At 39.7% G+C, this 21,204-nt stretch overlaps 1 protein-coding gene across 1 annotated transcript in view; it reads left to right on the plus strand.

Moving 5' to 3' along the window:
• Positions 1 to 21,204, plus strand: part of cfap61 (cilia and flagella associated protein 61) — a 104,202-nt gene that overhangs the window by 52,826 nt on the left and 30,172 nt on the right. The window lies entirely within an intron of this gene.

A 21,204-nucleotide genomic window follows, 5' to 3' on the forward strand; every position in this document is an offset into this window, starting at 1 on the left:
GAAGGAAATGAGGGTCATTTTCATTTTATTTAGTCAATTAATAAAGAAAACAACTGTCATATGTGTTGAAGATGAAGATAATTGATGAGTGCAGCTTTTGGTTCTGCTGTTGTGTTTTAGTTAATGTGTTTTGGTGATTTAACAGTTGCAATTTAAGATATATTGTCTAAAAATTCCTGAGAAAGCCTTTAAAAGCCAACATATGTTGCCAAGAATGGTAACAATACATACATTTAGTAAAGTACTACCCTCAAGTAAAAATTTAATGCACAATTTTTCCATTTTATATTCTTTATAGTATGCTTTAATTATAGCTTAGAGGGAAATTTTCTATGGTTAGTGATAGCTATAGTCAATAGGGCAATGCAATGAGACTGTGTAAATCACTAAATAGTATGCATCTGCTTTTGGTTTAACCACCAAAAACTTTATAAAATACCGATATATCAGTGCGCAGTGCTAACAATAATGCACTTAATATTAACTCAGTAGCATGTTTGAAATTTCCTGTACATTTTGCAATAAATAAAATACATTGTAACAGAATTTTTTACATCGTGGTATGACTGCTTTTAAGTAAAGGATTTTCCTCCACCACTGCAGGTTTAATGTAGAATCTCCACAATCATTAAAAGAAAAAGAAAAAAAGTTACTACAACAGTTGAAACAGCAGCCAGGGCTGGATCAACCTCCTGAGGGACCCCGGGGCAAACATTTTTGGTTGGGCCCCCATTCACCCCTTCATTTAAATAGCATGCGCCACCCAGTCTAGCACTGCACTCTCTGGGGTCAACTACAGATACACATATACCTGGGATTATTTTTGGTCTCATAACCACTGTGTGACCAATGGAAACAAAGCATGTAGCTTTGCCAAGTGGTCATTCGTTGCAACTGTGGTGTGCAATGAAATAGAGTAACCGGTGGCTTCTCTTCTGTGCTTTGTTTTAATTCAGTCGAGACATAGATCTATTTTTTCTCAGAACACATAAACAAAAGGGACAAACTCATTTATAGGATGATGTGGGGTGGCTAAAGTGTACATAGGGGTACAGGGGTCCCCCAGGGAAGGTTCCACACAACAGCTGAGAGGGAGACCAAACTTTGTGTAATTATAACAATTAACATAAGAACAATAAAACAAACTCTATACGGTATATTATATATTACTAATATCGTAATACATATATACTGCTGCTGCTGATACTATAGAAATACTTTCTGCTAACACACTAAGTCACTTGGCATGTTAAAAACAAGCCTTTTATGAGGGCAGGCTGTACTCTGTGAATCCCCCCAAGTAGTGTGCTGAACTCAGTGATGTTTTTCTCTCTGAAAAGGCACTTGCAGGAAAAAAAAAAACAGTTTGTAACATGTAGTGGTTTAACAAATTTGTTTTGCTATAGTCAATATAAAACATAGGAACTATCATTTTGCAGCATGTGCACACTTTTTACACATTAAGAAAGTGTTGTTGCTGTGATTTTATTTAAAATTATGATCACTGTTTAAATCTTATGTATTGTGCTTTCAAGCTATTTTCACTTAGGTGGTACAATGGGTAACAGTGTCACCTCACAGCAGGAAGGTTGTTGGTTTGAACCTGTTGGTCTGCTGCAGCTTCTGTGAGTGACGGTTAACTGGTGATTCTCAGTTGGCTGTAGGTGTGAGTGTATGTTGTTTTCGGTCTCTTTGTGGACTGGTGACCTGTCCCTGATGTCAGCTGGGACAGACTCCTGCCCTCTGAAACCTTCTAAACCAGGGGTGTCAAACATGTGACTCACAGGCCAAAACCGGTCCACCAGAGGGTCCAATCTGGCCCACGGGACAACTTTGCAAAGTGTAAAAATTACAGAGAAGACATCAACTGCGAATTGTAAATTGGTACAACCATAAATTTTAAATAATTTCTAGACCATGACAAGTTGTTTTTATCATGAAGTAAAATACTATATTGCTCATTGTCCTGTTGTCATTTGGTGTCTCATTTTTTTGTAATATTTTGTCTTGTTTATGCTGATTTTTGCATTTTTTTGTCTGACTGATGTTGTCTGATGTTTTTGTAATTTTCTTTCTCATTTTTGTCGTTTTGTGTTTACTTTTTTGTCTCATTCGTGTCATTTGTCTGCTTTTTTGTTGTTTTGTTTCTCGCTTTTGTAATTTTTTGTCTTGTTTTTGTCGTTCTGTTTTTTTGTCGCGCTTGTGTCGTTTATCCATTTTTTGTCATTTCGTGTCTCATTTTTGTCTTTTTTTGTTTGATTTTTGTTGCTTATCTGATGTTTTTGTAGGTTTGTTTTTCATTTTTGTCATTTTGTGTTTCCTTTTTGTCTCGTTTGCATCATTTCTCCATTTTTTGTCATTTTGTTTCTCGCTTTTGTCATCTTGTCTCTCATTTTGGGTCTCGTTTTTGTAAGATTTTGTCTTGTTTTTGTTGATTTTTGTCTGACTTTTGTCCTTTTGATCATAAAGTAAAATACTACATTGTTCAGTTCCAGAGGACTAAATGTTTTGTGCCTTTGTAGACGCACTGTGATCTGGCCGTTGTAATGTGTAAATGATAAACTGAGGCATAATATTGTTGAAATTGAACTTAATTTTTGTCAGAAATGTCAGGTTGTTCATAATGTTTTATAAAAAAAAAATCCTTCAATGTGAACATTTTCAGAACATGCTGTTTGTGCACTAAAACAAAAGGAAAAATCTGGAGTTGTCGTTATTTATAGGTTATTACGCTCTGATCTTACTGGTGCAGCCCACTTGAGATCAAACTGAGCTGAATGTGGCCCCTGAACTAAGATGAGTTTGACCCCCATGCTCTAAACGATAAACTAGGAACAGCTGATGATTTGATGTATCAATAATGAACATAACAGTTGGTTGCAGTACTTCTCTAATGCAATAATAGCTGACATTTTTCCTTCAGTTTTCTCTGTGTTGTGACACACAAAAATGGAAATCATTTGATACTGAACCAACAGAGAAAAAAGTCTTTAGTGAAAGAAAAAGGCAAAGTCTGCACACTGCTGTACTCCCACAGTATTCTGTTATTTATAGTGCTGTTTTGTTGTATAGTGTTTTAATCAATAGGATAAATCTTTTTCAGGACTGAATAATATCCTGTTGTAAATACTTGTCTTTTCTGACACTGTGCAGGCTGAATGAACATTCTGCTGCAGGATTTGGAATGGCATCAGTGCAGATAATAGTTGGATTGAAAGCAAAAATGCCTACAATTCAAATGGTGTAAACCGTTTTATGATACCGACACCAAGGTAATAATCGTTCCTTGCTCTGTAATAAGAGCACATGCAGCAGAATAGTAGTTTCTTACCTTTTTGTCATCTGTAGAAGCACAGACTTGTTGAATCATTTAGTGCTGATCTCTGGTTTTGCTGCAGGACTCCATCAAATCAATTCCTTTTGTACCTTTTGGTCTTTTTTTTTACGAAACATTCAGGGTTAAACAATGAATCAATTATCCCAATTGTTGCCAATTGATTTTCTGCCAATTTACTAACCAATTAATGATTGCAGCACAGAGTACCGGTTGCTTTCAGGGCGTCTGGGGAAATAATTTAACTGACATGTATAGCGGAGGGCCATCAGGGGCCCAACAGCAAATCTTGGCCCCTCAGGAGGTGCATCCAGCCCTTACAACAGGGATGACGAACAGACTTTGTATTCTGCTCCGCTTCTATAATGAGGAGTATGCTTACTGCACAGTATATGAGGGCAGAGGTCAGAGGTCAGCTGCAGGTCAACACAAACAAAAAATCTCTGCATTTGAAAGGCATTCCTGCAGTTCCACTCCTCCTCCAGCGCTTTCTTCTTATTCAGCTTTTTAAAAACTCTGATGTACAGCTGCCAGCCTGCAGAGTCACGTGTTTCTGTGTAGCAGCAGCAGTTATGGTCACATTTTACAACCAGGGCTGTCAAAATTAACTTGTTAATGCAGATTAATCCTCGATTAATCTGATTAGAAATTTTAATGCAATTTACGCATATGCAGCTCAGAATGACGTTGTGTGGAAATATGATGCTATATATGCTATATACATACATATGTTAGAGATTTCTGATAATATTGGCCCATTGATATCAGCCCAGCGAAAAAGCAAACTAACTTTCCTCATAATAATACATCGACCAGAAATATTTGCGTCATGTTTTCTACATTACTTTTCTTTGTTTAATGTTTGACTGGCAAATAGACGTCTTCTTGTGCAGTGATCTAAAGGAACTCGACTGAAGGAGCTGCATATGTTAAAGAAACTACTGCTAATTTTCAAGTTTTCCTTTAGGTGATTTTTCATAATCCTTTGACAATGAAAGAAACTGACTTCCGATTTTCCACCAAACTGTCACACAGAAAACTATAACCATTTTGCGGACCTCTTGGCGCATATCCCTCGGAAATGATACAAAGAATGAGCAGCTTTGGCGGAGTACTGCACTCTCTGAGTGCTTTTCTAGTTCACTTTGTACTTCAAAACATTTTTAACACCTTTATAAAACCTGAAAAACAAATGCAGATAAATATTTCAATTATTCTGTCTTGAATAAATTAATGATATATTAATGGACTTTTGAATTATTGAAAAGGTTTTCTACTTTAATATATTCCATTCAGTCATGCGTCTTTCTCTCATATCTCAAATTAAATAAGGAATGTAAAAAAATCCTAAAAAACAAAGACTGGAATTTTTTTTAGCTGTTTTCCAAAACTTTTCTTTCTTATTTCTCATTTCATGATTGAATAATTTAAAAGCAGACTGTTCAATAATTCACGCATTTCTTGATAATACGATCTCGCCACAGGTTCCGTTCATGAGCTGTTTCTGGATTTTCAGTCACGTCACAAGATATTTATCATGGTGGAGTCACAGATGTTCAAATTTCCATTTATTCTGGAGCATCTCTAGGACTTCTCACCAGCATTGTTGGCTTTATATCCAGCATTCAGTATCTCTTCTGGAGCTTTCAGTCAGAATCTGTTTACACCAAACTTTAATTCTCAATTTGTGCATTGCTTTACCAGTTTAATTAAAACATATTTAGAGACACAAAATGACTACAATGAGCAACAGCAATCACAAAGCAACTAAAAATACTCCACATGATTACAAAAAGACGCAAACAACCCCAAGAAACTCATACTGTCAAACAAAAGACGTAAAATGACAAAAAATAAATAATAATAGCCACCACAAAATGACACAAAGCCTGATGACAAAACAGACCAACTAGAAGCATGCATGTGTTTGAAGCAGTAATAAAGTTACAGTAACCAATCGAGCAAACAACAAACCGAATCATTTTTTATTATTTTGTCAAAAACTGCAGAGAATTTGGAACATCTGGATGAAAAGCTTTTGTCTCACCTCATCTTAACCCTTCCATCACACACATGCTGCCTGCAGCTTTTAACACACACTTTCATCACACACACACACACACGGAGGCAGGCCATCAGTGCGTCTCCACTTGTGTGGCTCTGACAGGTGTAAGCCAGCTGGAGAGCAGACTGCAGATAAGAGCTGCAGATAACACACACAGCAACACACACACTCTCCATAATGGAGCTCCACAACAGTGTTTCCAGAGAAATAAAGAGAACAGAGAGTCTGAAGTGAAAGCAGCAGCTGTCAGAGCTGCAGGACTCAAACTGAAAGTGAACGTGAACATGAGCTGCAGCACTAAATGCGATCTTGTTAATCAGGAATACAGGTTGTTGATGGCATCGTCGGTTTCAACCAAGAATGTTCTGATCATGTTTTGTTCTGGTCCTGATCCAGATTTGAGTTGCAGAGGGTCAGAACAGCGAGTGATGGTTTTATCATATGTAATGTGTCACAGACTACACCTGATGCTGCATCTTGAACTGCAAAGAACTGCAAAACTACCACACAGAGACACAAAACAAACACTTAGACTCAAAATGACCACAAACGCACAGGAAGCAAACCACAAGGAGTCCAGGACGTAGTACACACGCAAAGCAGCTACAATGAGGCCTAAGAGAAGCACAACAAGTCAAAACAACCACAGAGAGACGAAATGTACAACAAAGAGGCTCAAAACAACCACAGTGAGACCAAAAAGGGGCCACAAAAAAATCAGAATGACGACAGACAGTTAAGACGACCACAAACAGATGTCTGCTGTTCTTCTGAAGTGAAGGCACTCACTGTTGGAGACTTTGGTTACAGAGTGGAATTTCAAGAAAGAGCAAAGCAGAACTTTATTAGCCGACAGCAAGCGAGTTTAATGTTGGTCTGCCATCAATGGTGGAACGAAAGTTAAATTAGTTCTGCTGTTTGTCATTTTTACGAGTGAGCGCATCAGTTGCCACCAGCTAAGGATGAGAAGCTGTCCTCCCAAACCAGTGCACACAAATAATTTTTGACATTCACACTTAATTTTTATTGTCACGTGTAGTAAAAACATGAAGAGCAGAGCTCAACAGGCTGACAAAACACAGTTAGTGAGTCCAGTAAAGAAAGGATGGGACTTTGTGGCTTTATTTTAACTGATAGAGGCCCAGCAGGATGTCTTTGATCTCTACAGCTGCAATAGTAGACTGAGTGTATTGACGTTTTGTGAAGACATTCATGGTTCATAATGGATGAATTCCCTGGTGTTTTTTTGCCAGCACTATGAGGTTAAAATGGGGGCTTTGTTGAAATATCTCATCAACAGCTCAGACTAGAGAACTGCTGAGATTCCCCCATATTATCTATGGGCCAAGTGCTGCAAATACATGCAAAAACATCCATGTGTCTCACTGGGAATTCTGGAAAACTTTTCACCAAAAGCACCACTCAGCAGCTGACATTCAAATGGATCTCCCATCTAGTAATCCTACGTCCAGAGGACTCTACTACAAGGAAAGTTCAACATATTTTTCTCGATGAATTATGGATATAAGCATAATTCTAGACTGTTATTTGACACAGTGTTTCCAAACTCACCCAATATCACCAAGTTATTAGCAGCTCTGATCTGTCTGCACATGACTTTCTATTGTATTTTAATGAAAAGGCAGACGATATCAGAATCTAAATTCCTCAGTCCTTAACTGACAAAGTAGAGAGTTTAGTTACTTTTCCTATCTACCGTGATGTAAGCTTCTGAGAATTTGAGCCTATTTCTTTAGAAAGTCTCACCAAGGTTGTCATGGCAGCTCGATGTACAACCTGCTGTCTTGATCCTCTGGCAGCATGGATTATTAAAGAGCTTTGGTCCACATTAGGCCCTTATGTATTACAATATATATCTTGAATATATCGCTTTCTACTGGAGTTTTCCCAGCTTGTTTTAAATGCGCCATTGTTAAACCTTTGTTGAAGAAACCACATTATAAGCATTATAATCTGTCTTGTATTGTCCACTGAGGACGAATCCTCTCTTTTACTCACTTAGAAGCTTCAAACAGGTCATACGTTAAATTTTTAGTTTGTTTTTTGTGCAATCTTTGTGTAGTCTAAAGTTATACGAGCCTTTACTCGCTTAACTTCGGTCTTTTCTCCGGATGTTCAACCTGCCACAGCGATTCTCTCCCAGAGCATTAGTGAGGTCCAATGCTGATGTTCTGTGATCTGGATCAAAGTCGGCATTCTTATTCATCCCAAAGGTGTTGGATGGCTTTAGGCCATTAATTTCTTCAACATCAAACTAGGACAGCCATGTCTTTATGCACCTCGCTGTGCGGCATCAGAAAGGCAGTTTCGGTGGCAGTACAAGCAACAGAACTTGTGAGACCTTTAATATGTTTGCTTTTTAGGTTCGATGCATAACACAACAGAAAGAGGGTAAATCAGACGTGCGTTTGCACAAAACCAAGGCAGATTTTCCTTTAACCACATCTCCTCATGTCACAGATGCTGTCAGTCAGCGTTCATGTGTTTTTCATCATCAGATCTGCTGTGTTTTCTTCACGTCAAACGACTTGCTATCAGACATGAAAGCGACACGATGTGATTGAATTTGTCTGGTTTAATCAGACGTCCACTGCTTTCTAATGCTGTTAGGCCAGGACAGAGAGTAATGTTACACCCTGTGTGTGTGTGTGTGTGTGTGTGTGTGTGTGTGTGTGCGCGCGTGTGTCTGTGTAGATAAATGAATGGGTTTGTGTTTACCTGCAGCGTGTGGATGTACATATGTGGGGTAAACAGCATGGATGCAGTTTTTGAAGGTTTTCCTTGTGTATTTTGCTGTTAGTCAGATGAAATGTTTTACTTAAATAAATAAAATACAAAAAATAAGACCATGAAGGGGGACTCTTGTTTCAGAGATGTAGTTTCATGGTTGTTACCTGGCATGGGTGCAAACTTTAAGACTACATTCCCCATCATGGTATGTTGTGTTTCCAGCTGAATCATCCATCCATCAATCCATTCACTTGTCTATCACATTTGCACTCATACTAATATTCATCTAATCAAGAAGAAGTCTATCGATTTCAAACATCCATCCATCATCAGACCATCCATTCATCCATCCATCCATCCATTCATCCATCCATGACTCATCCATCCATCCATCCATTCATCCATCCATCCATCCATTCATCCATCCATGACTCATCCATCCATCAAGACTCAACCGTCCATCCATCCATCCATCCATCCATGACTCATCCATCCATCCATGACCCATCCATCCATCATCAGACCGTCCATCCATCCATCCATCCATCCATGACTCATCCATCCATCATCCAACCATCCCTGACTCATCCATTCATTCATCTATCCGTCTACTCATGACTCATTCATCCATCCATCCATCACTCATCCATCCATCCATGACCCATCCATCCATCCATTCATCCATCCATCCATTCATCCATCCATGACTCATCCATCCATCCAAGACTCAACCGTCCATTCATCCATCCATCCATCCATGACTCATCCATCCATCCATGACCCATCCATCCATCATCAGACCGTCCATCCATCCATCCATCCATCCATCCATGACTCATCCATCCATCATCCAACCATCCCTGACTCATCCATTCATCCATCTATCCATCTACTCATGACTCATTCATCCATCCATCCATCACTCATCCATCCATCCATGACCCATCCATCCGTCATCAGACCGTCCATCCATCCATCCATCCATCCATCCATGACTCATCCATCCATCCATGACTCATCCATCCATCATCCAACCATCCCTGACTCATCCATTCATCCATCTATCCGTCTACTCATGACTTATTCATCCATCCATCCCTGACTCATCCATTCATCCATTCATCCATCTAATCATGACTCATTCATCATCCATCCAACCATCCATCCATCCACTTATGACTCATCCATCCATCCATGACTCATACATTCAGTCATCCCTCCATCCATCTGTCCATAAATCCAACCATCCATCCATCCATGACTCATCCCTCTGTCCATCCATCCATCCATCCATCCATCCATCCATTCATCCATTCATGACTCATCCATCCTTCCATCCATCCATCCATCCATCACAATCATTGTTCAGTATTTACAAACACCTGGCCAGTTAAGTTCTGCCATAGACAGTAAAATAACCACATACCAGCTACATAACAACACATTAAAACAGATTCTCTCACTAATTACAATGTAGACTGTTTCGTGACTTTACATACATTAAAATGCTTTTCAGTGAAAGTCAATTTTTGTTTAAATAGATGTCACAGCAGCTGCCCCAGATTTTAAAGCCCGATCTCACATCTCTTCGTATCTTTCCACCTCCTCCTCCTCCTCATGGTGCTGCCCTCTCTCAGCTGCTGCTGCCCTGCACGCGCCTCCTCTTATCTACATCACCCTCAAACAAAGAAGGCTACAAAAGCAGGGAAAAGCAGCAGCAGACAGAGTAAACACCGCCTCTCTGCCTCTGTGTGTAGGCCGAGGTAAGTCAAATAAACCTCGGGGGCATTTTCCAGGCTGGCAGGTGTTGGTGTCAGAGGCAGACGAGCGTGCCGTCTAGAGTCAACAAGTGGAGAGGAACAGAGGCAGCGAGAGGCAGACACAAACATGGGAACAGTGTGTTTTAAGTGCAGATTAAGCTCATAGAGTGTTTGCCGCCTGCACAGACTTTTGTTGTCAAGACACGTGGGCACTGAAGTTAAAAAGCTAAATCCTTGTGTTTGTCATGCTTGTTAACTTTACACCCTTTATTCTGTATCACTGCACTGTTTCTGCACTCTGTGAATAAAGAAACACTCTGCAGGTATCTCTGTTGCCTTTCATGAATGTAGTGAACCTGAGCTCAGGAAACAGATTCTATATAGAAACTGTATAGAACCTGCCTCCTGCCTCCTTCATCACATCATTTTTACACTATGACCTCTCACAGATGAAGTGAATAACTCTGATTATCTCATGACAATGATACTCTTCAAGGTCTGGTACATGAACAACTAGTTCTTCTAGTCAGTATGTATGATTTTGGGTGCAGATGTGAAGACTTTAGAGACTTTGATCAGATGGCTGGTCTCAAAAACTGCAAGGCTTGTGAGATGCTAAAGGTCAACAGTGGTGACCTTTAGTATCAACAGCAGTCGGTGGAGGCACAAACCAAGAACCAGTAACAGGCTTATAGGACTTGAAAGGTTCTGTGGCCTGATAAGACTGTCACAGCTCTTCCAGAGTCTTGGCGTTGTTGAGTTGAAGCTGTTTTGGTGGGACCCACATCTTAATATTATAGTGCTCATAATGCTTTGACTGAGTGCTACACATATCAGTCATTTCTTCGACAGTGCTGCACGTCCTGCTGCCCTCACAGCATGGGAGAGTTGCAGATAAACGCCTCTGCAGAGACCGGTGTTATAGTTAACAGAGATTGCATAGGAGCTCCAAAATTCAACAAGGCATCATGATGCAGGCAGAGGAGAAAAGAAGTGTAGAACATACATCTATTAAATTTATAGTCAACACATCTAAGCAATCTCATCACATGCAGAACAGAGAAGCCAAATGGTCAATTCATGCATAGGCATATGCAGACTGATAAGTGGGCTTTTGACGTTGTTCTATTCAGACTACAATAGAGCAACTCCGGTCAGCTACATGGCCAGTTTCCTGGACGGTCCATGAGGATGGATAACAAAATTTGTATCACACGTACCCTTGTGGATGCAGATGTGGAAAACATGAATTGCCCTTATCTAAAGCTTCGAAGCTTCACCTGCACATTCCTGATTTTTCCTTTTTCTTACAGCAAACGAGCTTGGACTTGCTTCTAACTTGTCCCGTGAATATCAATTCAAAATCTCTCCTCATATGTTTGCGGTGTTCTCATCAGACACCCGGTTTTAATGGTATCATCCCCATATGTAGGAGCTAGTAGAGACCTCATCCACCTTCTAGTAAGCTCAGCAGGTGTGTCATCATCCATTCTGATCATTAATAAACATAATGTAATCCCAATGAGGTCAGTGGGCTCTAGCAATTGAGTGAATAAGTACATGCAAAATCTTTGGTAGAGTCATCACCCTGCAAACATACAAAATTAAGTAATCTATATAAACTTGGTGTTTTTTAACCAAAGCTAAGATTCTTTATTAGAAAAGACCTAGTAAATTTGGCACCAAACACTGACTGAAAACGCAAGGAAAGACCAAATAAAAAAGCAGCAAGTGAAAATGAAACTTAAGTAAACCCATAAAACTACACTCATGATCTGAAGTGGGATGTGAACTCAAATCTGCTGAGTAAAAATTCACTGACTTTCCCTGCAAATGTGGACTTCTTTTCCTTCTTGTACGAAGTCCACCACCTTTAAATGGGTGATAACTTGCCTGCTGGGCTTATTAGAACTTAGAGCTCCAATCTGACCATATGCTTGGGAATGATGTGTGGTGACAAGTACTGAATGGTACAATAACAATTGAAAGTGGTGCGACAGAAAAAAATGGACATCTGAAATTTGCAGCTTTTAGTAATCATTACAAATATTAATGAAGCACACTTCATGAGCTGTACAGGCCTTTAACATGGTCAGATGTAATGCAGGTTATTGTGGATGAACTATACATTCGGTTGGTCATCACAATTCTTTTCTCTAATAACATGTACTGATGTGTCCCTTTAACAGTGCACAGTAAAACATACTGTCTGAAACAGAAGCTCCATAATGCACCTGTTTCTTTGTCATACAGCGTTTATACAATCCATCCACTGGGATGTGTGACATCATTTCCAAGGTCAGGGTCTGCAGATGACTGCTGATCGGCTTTACAGAGATGCAGCTGGCTGTGATACCCATCTCCCCTCTGATTAGTGGGGCTCAAGTAAAATCTTAATCGCCTTGTTGGCTTGAAAGGCTCTCAAAGAGGGAAAGCTAATTAAGTCTACCCAGCAGCACACACACAGAATATTCAGAGACAGTGAAGTTGTGGTTTCTAAGTAAACTGCAACCGTTCTGCAAGAATTACAAAAAATATAGAAACATTACTGGAGGTACAACTTCATTTATCTCAAATTTTAAAGAGATTGCACACGGATGCGTACGAATCTGTTGATCCGTGTCTATGCAATGCCTGCAGAAGGAAGCGTTTTCTTTGTGTTGCCACAAATGTGTTGGTGCAATAATTTATAAGGAGAATCAAGGTACCATCCTGAAATTTCAGTAAAGTTTTTTTTAATAGACTGATGAGAAAGATTCTGCATGGAAATATATGTTTTTGGTAAATATGCAAACATACACAATAATGTGGAAAGGTTTAGGCAGTAAAATGAAACTGAGATTGGCTATAAAATTACTGCCATAAATAGTTATTAGCTGTTGATTAATTTGAACAAACCCAAATTAAATCAGTATTTAGGTGAGAACTGTCTTCACTAGCACCACCAGTTCTCGTCTCACTGAAGTGGCTTTAGGACATCTTGGATAACGTCCCACAGTTCTTGCCTCGGTGTCTTTGTTTCTTCATGTAATTCCAGACTGACACCATAACAATGAGTTGCAGTTTAGCTATCTATCTATCTATCTATCTATCTATCTATCTATCTATCTATCTATCTATCTATCTATCTATCTATCTATCTATCTATCTGTCTATCTGTCTATCTGTCTATCTGTCTATCTATCTGATATATAGAGCAGCATATACTGTAGATAAATCACTAACTGCATGTGTAAAAGTTACATTTAAGTCACACAATATATTCCATATTTCAGCACTGCTTCAATCAACCTGTTTCAAATGTATTTGTAAAGCTGCTTTTGTACACCCATCCACCACCTTTACTTTAACCTAAAGCCAACTTATGCAGAGATAATAGATAAATTACCACTTCTTTCTTTGGACTGAGGAAGCTGGAGTACCTGAAGAAAACCCCGCACAGTCAAAGAGAACCTGCAGAAAACCTCTCAACAAGTGACAGACAGGCTGATAGGACAGTGAAGGCAGTTCAAATGTAAACAGTAAAACAAACTGAGATTATCTCACTCAAGAAGTAACACTAGCCAAATTAATTCAGTGAGAAAGAACAATTCAAACCATGAAAATAAGAATAAATAAAATGAATATTGGTCAGTAAACATACTAATCGAAATCCAGTCTAGAATGTAGCTTTTAATTTGTATTAGAATAAGATATTGCCACCTCTCTCTTTAATTTTATGTCTGTTTTGTCTCTAAATTTCCGGGTTGGAGATTTCCACGCTCCATCACACGAATACATGCTTTTAGTAGAAACTGGGGAACAGCTTTTTGCATCTGCTGCAGTTGAAAATACAGTCTGTTCTGTAATTCCTAAAATCCTTCCAAACATCAGTGCGTTCTGTAAGCTTTTGTTCAGAGGGTTGAGGTAATGGCTGGGGCCGAGGGGGGTGTCGGTGTTTGGAGGGGAGGGGGGACAGCTGATATGAGGGCCCTGGCGAACACAAAGGGGCCAGGACCTCCTCCACACATGCCCCCACACAATGCCCCGGCCCTAATGCTTGTAAATCTATTCACACATCCAGAGGCCAAAGATAATAACAAGCTGTTCAGAATGAATTTCTAATGAGCACACTGAAGCCTCTCGCCAGTAGGAAACCTGGTTCTGGTGCAGCAGATATCCTGCTTCACAGTTAGCCATCGGAGCAGAAACATGTAGCGTCGGATGGAAACAGGCGGCAGGATGCAGAATCTGCCTACTGAGGAATCTGGGTAACGAACACACACAGATCTAATGATGTTAACTGAAACTATGGCACATGAAGACTCAAAGCTTCAGCACTCAGCCTTAAATATGTATAAATATGTATTTTAAATTGGCTTTATCTGTATTTTTATCATAATGACAATGAAATCAATGTGACAGGCAGCTTTGCAGTGAGCTTCAGCTCCTTGTTCAGCGATCTGGCAACAACCTTACTGTTCTGGTTCACTGTCGCTGATCTCATATTGTTATTTTTGGCCACAGCAGCAACTGTTTTTTGAGAAAAAGCTGCAAAAAGATAGGTAAATTGGTTGTTTATTCTGAAACTATTGTATATCTCAGGTTGCCTGCCACTTATATGGCGTAGATTAAGCCACATATTGAAATTACATTCTGTATCCTTTTCAGAGCAGAGTAATAATGCTATGTTAACAAACCCAAATCCGTCAGCACAGTAAACACCACTGCTCTCCGCTCCACTGTTCTGCAGCCAAGCATGGATGGACAGTCTGTCTCTGCAGTGTTTCTGTGGGAGTTTTTCGACTTCAGCTGTTCCGATTCTGGACACACTAAGGACTTTTACAGCCTCCATCAGTCTTTGAAAGTCGTATCACAGCAGATGAAGACCATTGTTATTGTCTTCTGGCTTCGTTCACTGTAAATTTGTCAAAGAAACCTTCTTGGATGTTTATAGAAGGTAGTTAGCAGCATATGATTTCTCTTGGGATACTAATTTAGTGTAATTTTCATGCTCTACTTCAGCTTTTAAATGTTCTGAGCCTTGATTTTTTTTTTTACAAACATTAATTCCTCATCTTCAGCTATCTCGGGTACATCATAATCTACAGAGTTGTTGTTGTCAAAACTTTCCAGTATTGAAGACCATCCAGTTTTTGCACCAAATCTGAGAACTAGATGCTGCATCATCCAAGAAAACAGACACATTTCTGTATCACTGTGTCTGGTTTTAAGCATTGCGTGCTTGACAAAACACTGCTGCCATGAGGTACAACATTGTCGCTATGCTTGTAAGTATGTTAACATAGATTGTAGTTTATATCCACTGCTGGCCAGGCTTAACCTTTGCCCATCTGGATATAAAATACTCACATTTTGACAACTTACTTTATTGTAGTTTTTTTCCCCCTGATGATGAGTCTTGAGCTTTAGTGCAAAACATGCCTTTTCGAGTTACGGTGACCTTTGACCACCAAAATTGAAGCAGTTCATTGTTGAACTGTCACCGACATGTAGGTGGAACAAACAACCTGAGGCATGGATTTAAGGGTCAAAGATTCTCTATGCATCACCGAGAAAACCATTGGTAGTTATGACACCAGTGGCTGTTAAGAAAACTGCAGTCAGCATCCTGTCACTCACACTCAGGTAGGAACGAGCTAGCATCCTGGGCATCGACTAGGATCTACGAGACTGATAATGATTAAGTGGCATTGTGTTATCATTGTCAACTTTGACGCTCCAGTACTAAAACACCACTAAAAATTGTGGAACTGTGGAGATAGAAAGTAGGTAGAGAGTTAGTGGTGGGAGCCAATCATTTGTTGACATTAGTGGACTCCATTTTGAAGACAATTTTAATGTTGCATATGGTTTATGCTTCAGGAAAGAGGATGACAGTGAGCAGAATCATCACATCATTTGGATTTCCCCCCAAATTTGATCTTTTATGTAAGTTTGTTAGATACAGATCACTCCACAGGCTGGAACAGGCAACGAAAACCAACGTTAGTTTACAACTCATTCACTCACTGGCAATATAAAGGTGATTAGTACGTGTAAACTGCTTCACATTCAAACATATCATACAGCACTTTTAAGGGATTAGCTGGTCAACACAGTGGACATTAAACAGACATTTCCTTCTGAAGTTAATAGAGGCCAAAAACAGAGCAAAGAGAAAGAATATTAGACTCAGATTCACCAGTTGGACAGAAGCAAGAGTGTAATTCACAGCAAACAAAGCAGCTTCTGAATGTTTTAAGGGCACTGATGGGAGCCCCGATTGAGGTTTTTGGCTGCGAAGGTCTTAAAGTCCCAGAACAGCTGAAGAAAGGTCATCAGAGGTCACAGAAACTCATCTCCTGACGGCTGCAGGAAGCACGAGCATAATTATGTAAATGAGCGTGGAGACCCTCTGTGGACACACACACACACACACACACACACACACACACACACACACGCACACACGCACACACACACACACACACACGCACATGCACACACGCACACACGCACACACACACACCTGTCAACTCGTATTTTACCAATGATAAATGGTAACTAAAATATAATAATACTGAAGCTGATTACAGCATTCCTTTGAAGAGTTACATGGCAGTAAACCTGTAAAAACACGACATTTTTAAGAATTACTGTTCATATTCAATGTTAACAGACATTAAGTAGCAAGTCAAATTAAAACTGTACTAACAACAATGAACATTCCTACAGTAAAAACAGAACTTTACCACCATGACATCATTTTATCATCCTCGCCAGTCGCTGGTACTTTTTATCAGGTCAGTCTGACCTCACCACAGAAACAACAGACTGAGTTAAAGAAGCCTCTTGGATGCGATGCGAAACGTCTTCAAAAACCTAAAAGACAAGTCCAGTTGCTTTTTACTGAAACTCCCTGGATTACCATGACCTGGATGTCTGAGAATCTACAGACAACAATACTGGCTGATTGTTGAAGGAGGTTAAAATGACTGATGCTTACGTTGGTGAGCTCTTGCAGTTGTGTGAATAGGAGCGAGTAAAATCTACAAATTTTTCAGAAAGGCTTGGTGTCATCCCTGTTTTTTTTTAGACAGGGTGGAACTTATCACCCTTGAAACCAAGAAAATGGAGTAGAAGCTTATTGCAGACGTGAACGGATACATTTTAACCTAATTCATGATCTTATCATGAGCCTGATGCTGACATCCTGCACAGGTCGCAAAGCCCACTCACCTTGGTGAAAGTCCTGTGTCTGATATGTACTCACCTCTTCTCAAATGTTGACTTCTAATCGGTCTGTTCTGTCGTTCATGTGGAAGAACATGTTGCTCTGAAGTGACTAATACTATATGAAGAGTTCATTTGCAAAAACAGGTAACTTCTTTTTGATAAATTTTCAGAAAACTTTTTTTATTGCTTACTTGAGATAATATCAATCAAACTGAAGTTGAGTGGATTTGACTCTGTAGAAAAATACATGACAAAATAGAGAAAAAATAAATTATTAGTGTTATTGTTATTATCTCAAGTAAACAATAAAAAAATGAGTTTTCTGAAAACGGAGTTACCTGTTTTTGCAAATGAACTCTTCATATGTACATCCATAATACCAGATGCATAGGAAAAAGGCCACAAATAGGAAAAGTCATTAACTGATGTCAAACTTTAGTGGAGCATGTATTCAGTGTGTCATAAAAAATCTGAAACAGTACATAAATGATCACATTGTATTATAAAAAAGAAGACTTTTACAAGCACATGTAAAAGCAATGATTTAGTCCACAGGCTGGATTAGGAAGGACTGTTGCAGTTTGATGCATTTCCCATTGATGTGTCCACTGTGTCATAATGGATCACAGCTCCCTGCAGCTTTCAATCAAAACTCATGTCAGAAATGTTTTCAAGTCAGATCGTACTCCACGTGATTATAAGATGTACCAGGTTGAACTTAACTTCATTTAACAAAGGTTCATTTAGTCAACATTGTGCAGCAGAGTTAAGGAGAATAAGGTGATGGGTAGGTGGGAGGTGCCTTGGCTCAGTGAATATGTCTGTGAATATGAGTGGCCGTCTTATAACCGGAGGGTCGCGGATTCGATCCTTGGCCCGGTGAGCTCATGTCGAAGTGTCCCTGAGCAAGACACCAAACCCCGAATTGCTCCTGATTGGTTGTGGTTAACGCCTTGCACTGCATCAGTGTGTAAATGTGATGTATAATGTAAAGCGCTTTAAGTATCTTTCAGGTAAAGTAAAGCGCTATATAAATACAGACCATTTACCATTTAATGAATTACATTAAATGCAGCAACTCGTGTGAAACAACATGAGGATTTTTAGTGACTTTAATCACTGGTCAGTGCATAGAAACTCTAAGTCTATGAGTTCAAATCCCTTCACTGTCAGCCTGAACCTGCTGATGGCTGCAGCTAATGAAAAGCCTGCAGTGAGGAAAGAGGCGGGCAGCGAATGGGGGGGTGTGCTGCCTATTCTTGTCTCTGGGTGTGGCGGGGCCGAGGACCAGTTGCCAGGGCCGACAGTGACTCCAGGGCCCCTGGCTGACAGCGGCAGCCTGTCAGGCCGAGCGGCCGTCTGGCGAGCAGGCCTGGCCCTCCTCGGCGAGCTGGCATGCGCCGGCGCAGCAGCCCGGCCGAGGCATGACGAATCGCTGAAAGAAACCTCCACAAGGCCGCGCAGAGGAACACCTGAGCCACCGAGCCGAGGGAGGGGTCAGGGGTGGAGGGAGGGGGTCCAACCGGTCTGGTGGCACAGACACCGACGATGGCGTTTGTCATCAAGAATGCTAACAGAGGTGAGGGGAAAAAATCTGTTTTACCTCATTAATATGCAAATTTGCACAGCAAGGCACACCAAAATCTAATGTGATCATCTGCTACACACAGGGTACCTGCATTCCAAGTTCATATAGTGTTCTGTATTTAAACTAGCATGTTGGTCTGTCAGTTCAAACTTCTTAGCTTGAAGTGTAATTGAGTTAGAAAATGCTACAGAAAACAGTGTCCCCTTATTAATATGCAGGTTTATGCAGAAAAATGCTCCAAAAATGACACAACAGGAGTCAAGAAGCACTTTGCACAGGTGTACAAAGAATGCAATATCTTAAAACATAGTCGCAAATTTAATGATTGGTCAAACACACAATAAAATGCAGTGTAAAATCACTATAGTAGATATTATGGCAAGGTTTTAATAATAATTTTTGTGTTTGAATAGGGTCAAACTGCAATAACACGCATTTTCCCTTAACCAGACCGCACATTAACTCCAGGTATAAATGGATTGTAGCCGAGCCACCCAGGGAACACAAAAGTAAAACCAAAGAAAAAAACAGAAAAGTGACACTTTTCTCAGAATCTGTTCTTCAGAGCTTGAACTGAGAAACTTTAATTGTCTCCGAAATTCTAGTTCTAATACACACAACAGAGGCGTACAGTCAAAATCAAATTGAAAATACAATAAAAATCCTTTAAAAAACATCCCAGACTGAATTAAATTGGAGACCTTATATTGTAATTATGACCCAGTGTCTCATAATATTGACATAAGGTCTTCGATTTTTCTGTTTCCTATGGTGAATGTGATGCTTTTCGGTGACTTTACGTTTCATCGCTCTGAAAGAATTCAAGAACTATAACAAAACATGACCAGTTCAGCTTCTATAGTACTGAAAAATTCCTCACAAAACACAAAAGCACACATTTTTACAATATACAATATCAAAACATTTTATGGCAATTATATTAAAAGCCTAAATGACAACTTTACAAACTGCCATTTTCAGAAAATTGACACCCACTCCAAACAAAATGATTGCTGGCATTAAACTGAAACACATTATGGGATTGCTTTTTATGTAATGAGTCATCCTGAGAGCTCCATTTTCAGAACTGAACATCTGGGTTTCAAAAATAACGACAGATAAACTTCAATTAGCGGAACAATTTTCCCAAATGCCTGCATGTAATTGCAGTAAGTCACTTTAATGTGAACCCGGGTCATTGATCTCCATAGGAATGGAGCTTTTCAGATTTGGTTTCACAGAAATGAGTCGCTGACAAGCGAGCAGCCGGTCAGTAACGTGGACCCAGGAGGAGCGTGGAGTCCCGCCGTACTCCCTCGGGCGAGTATTGATCCGAGTCCGAGGTATTCAAGTCACGTACATCTGTTGGTAACTCGCTGTGTTCAGAGAGCAGCTGGAGGAGCAATTTAAGTGACGACCTTGTGAGGGTTTGCTTATATTTCATCTAACCCCCCCAACGCCGGTACAACACATCCCACTCTGCTGAAGCTACCTTGAGAAGACGCTGAACCTCCACCTGCTTAGATGGCTGTCCGTGACCTCCGACCTCCTCTGCAGAGACGTTTGTAGCGGATAGGAAGGCAGAAAAGCTCATTGATTACTTACATTACAGTGACAGTCACATAGGGGGCTTGCATCATTTCTGAAAACATGGATTTTCATATAAACGTGAAATTTCTTGTCACCACATTAAAAGAACATTCTAAGAAATTGAATTTCACAGTTTCTGTATCTTCCAGTTAAAACTGGAAACAGAAATGGGGGGGGGGGAAAGCACATGGGCTGTTACAGTTAGTACGTTGAGGTTGAAAGACAAAAGAAAAATGTAAATTATGAGTTAGGTAAGCCAGAAAAGGGTTAATAAACTGTATCACTAGATGTGATAGAAAATGAGGAATGTGGAATTTAGGGTTAAATAGCTTTTATCCATTCCTTTTTTCAGTGTAATTCTCATCTGAGAGGCCAGGGTTTGTTTGCTGACCTATACAGTCATTCTTACAGGGGGATTAGCTCAGATGGTAGAGCGCTCGCTTAGCCATTTCAGTACATATGCAAATTTGTTATATCTATTGTATATGTAAGTCAGTCTTGACTTTGTGGAACATTTTTTTGTAAGCCTTTCTTTTCCTTCTTCTTCCGTGTCTCACCTGTATCCGTAACAAGTAAATTTCCCCCGGCGAGGGAAAAATAAAATAAACGTTATGTTAACTGATGAGTTAACAATATTTTATAGTATTAATTTTGTTATTTGTTGATCATTATATTAAAAATCTAAGTCCACTGAAACTGAAAACCACAGGTAACTTAATACCCAGTGAGATCCAGAAAGGATATGGGTGAAGGTGAAATTAATCAATTTAATGTTTCCTACCAAATGTCATTAATGTGGAACTATATTGAGTAGAATCCAAAATAAAGCAAAGCTAACAGTTGCATATTGAGAAGATAAAAATTTATTAGGAAATCCCAGTGAAATATGGTCTAGGGG

Source organism: Acanthochromis polyacanthus, chromosome 16 (assembly GCF_021347895.1).
Source record: "Acanthochromis polyacanthus isolate Apoly-LR-REF ecotype Palm Island chromosome 16, KAUST_Apoly_ChrSc, whole genome shotgun sequence".
Taxonomy (NCBI): Eukaryota; Metazoa; Chordata; class Actinopteri; family Pomacentridae; genus Acanthochromis; species Acanthochromis polyacanthus.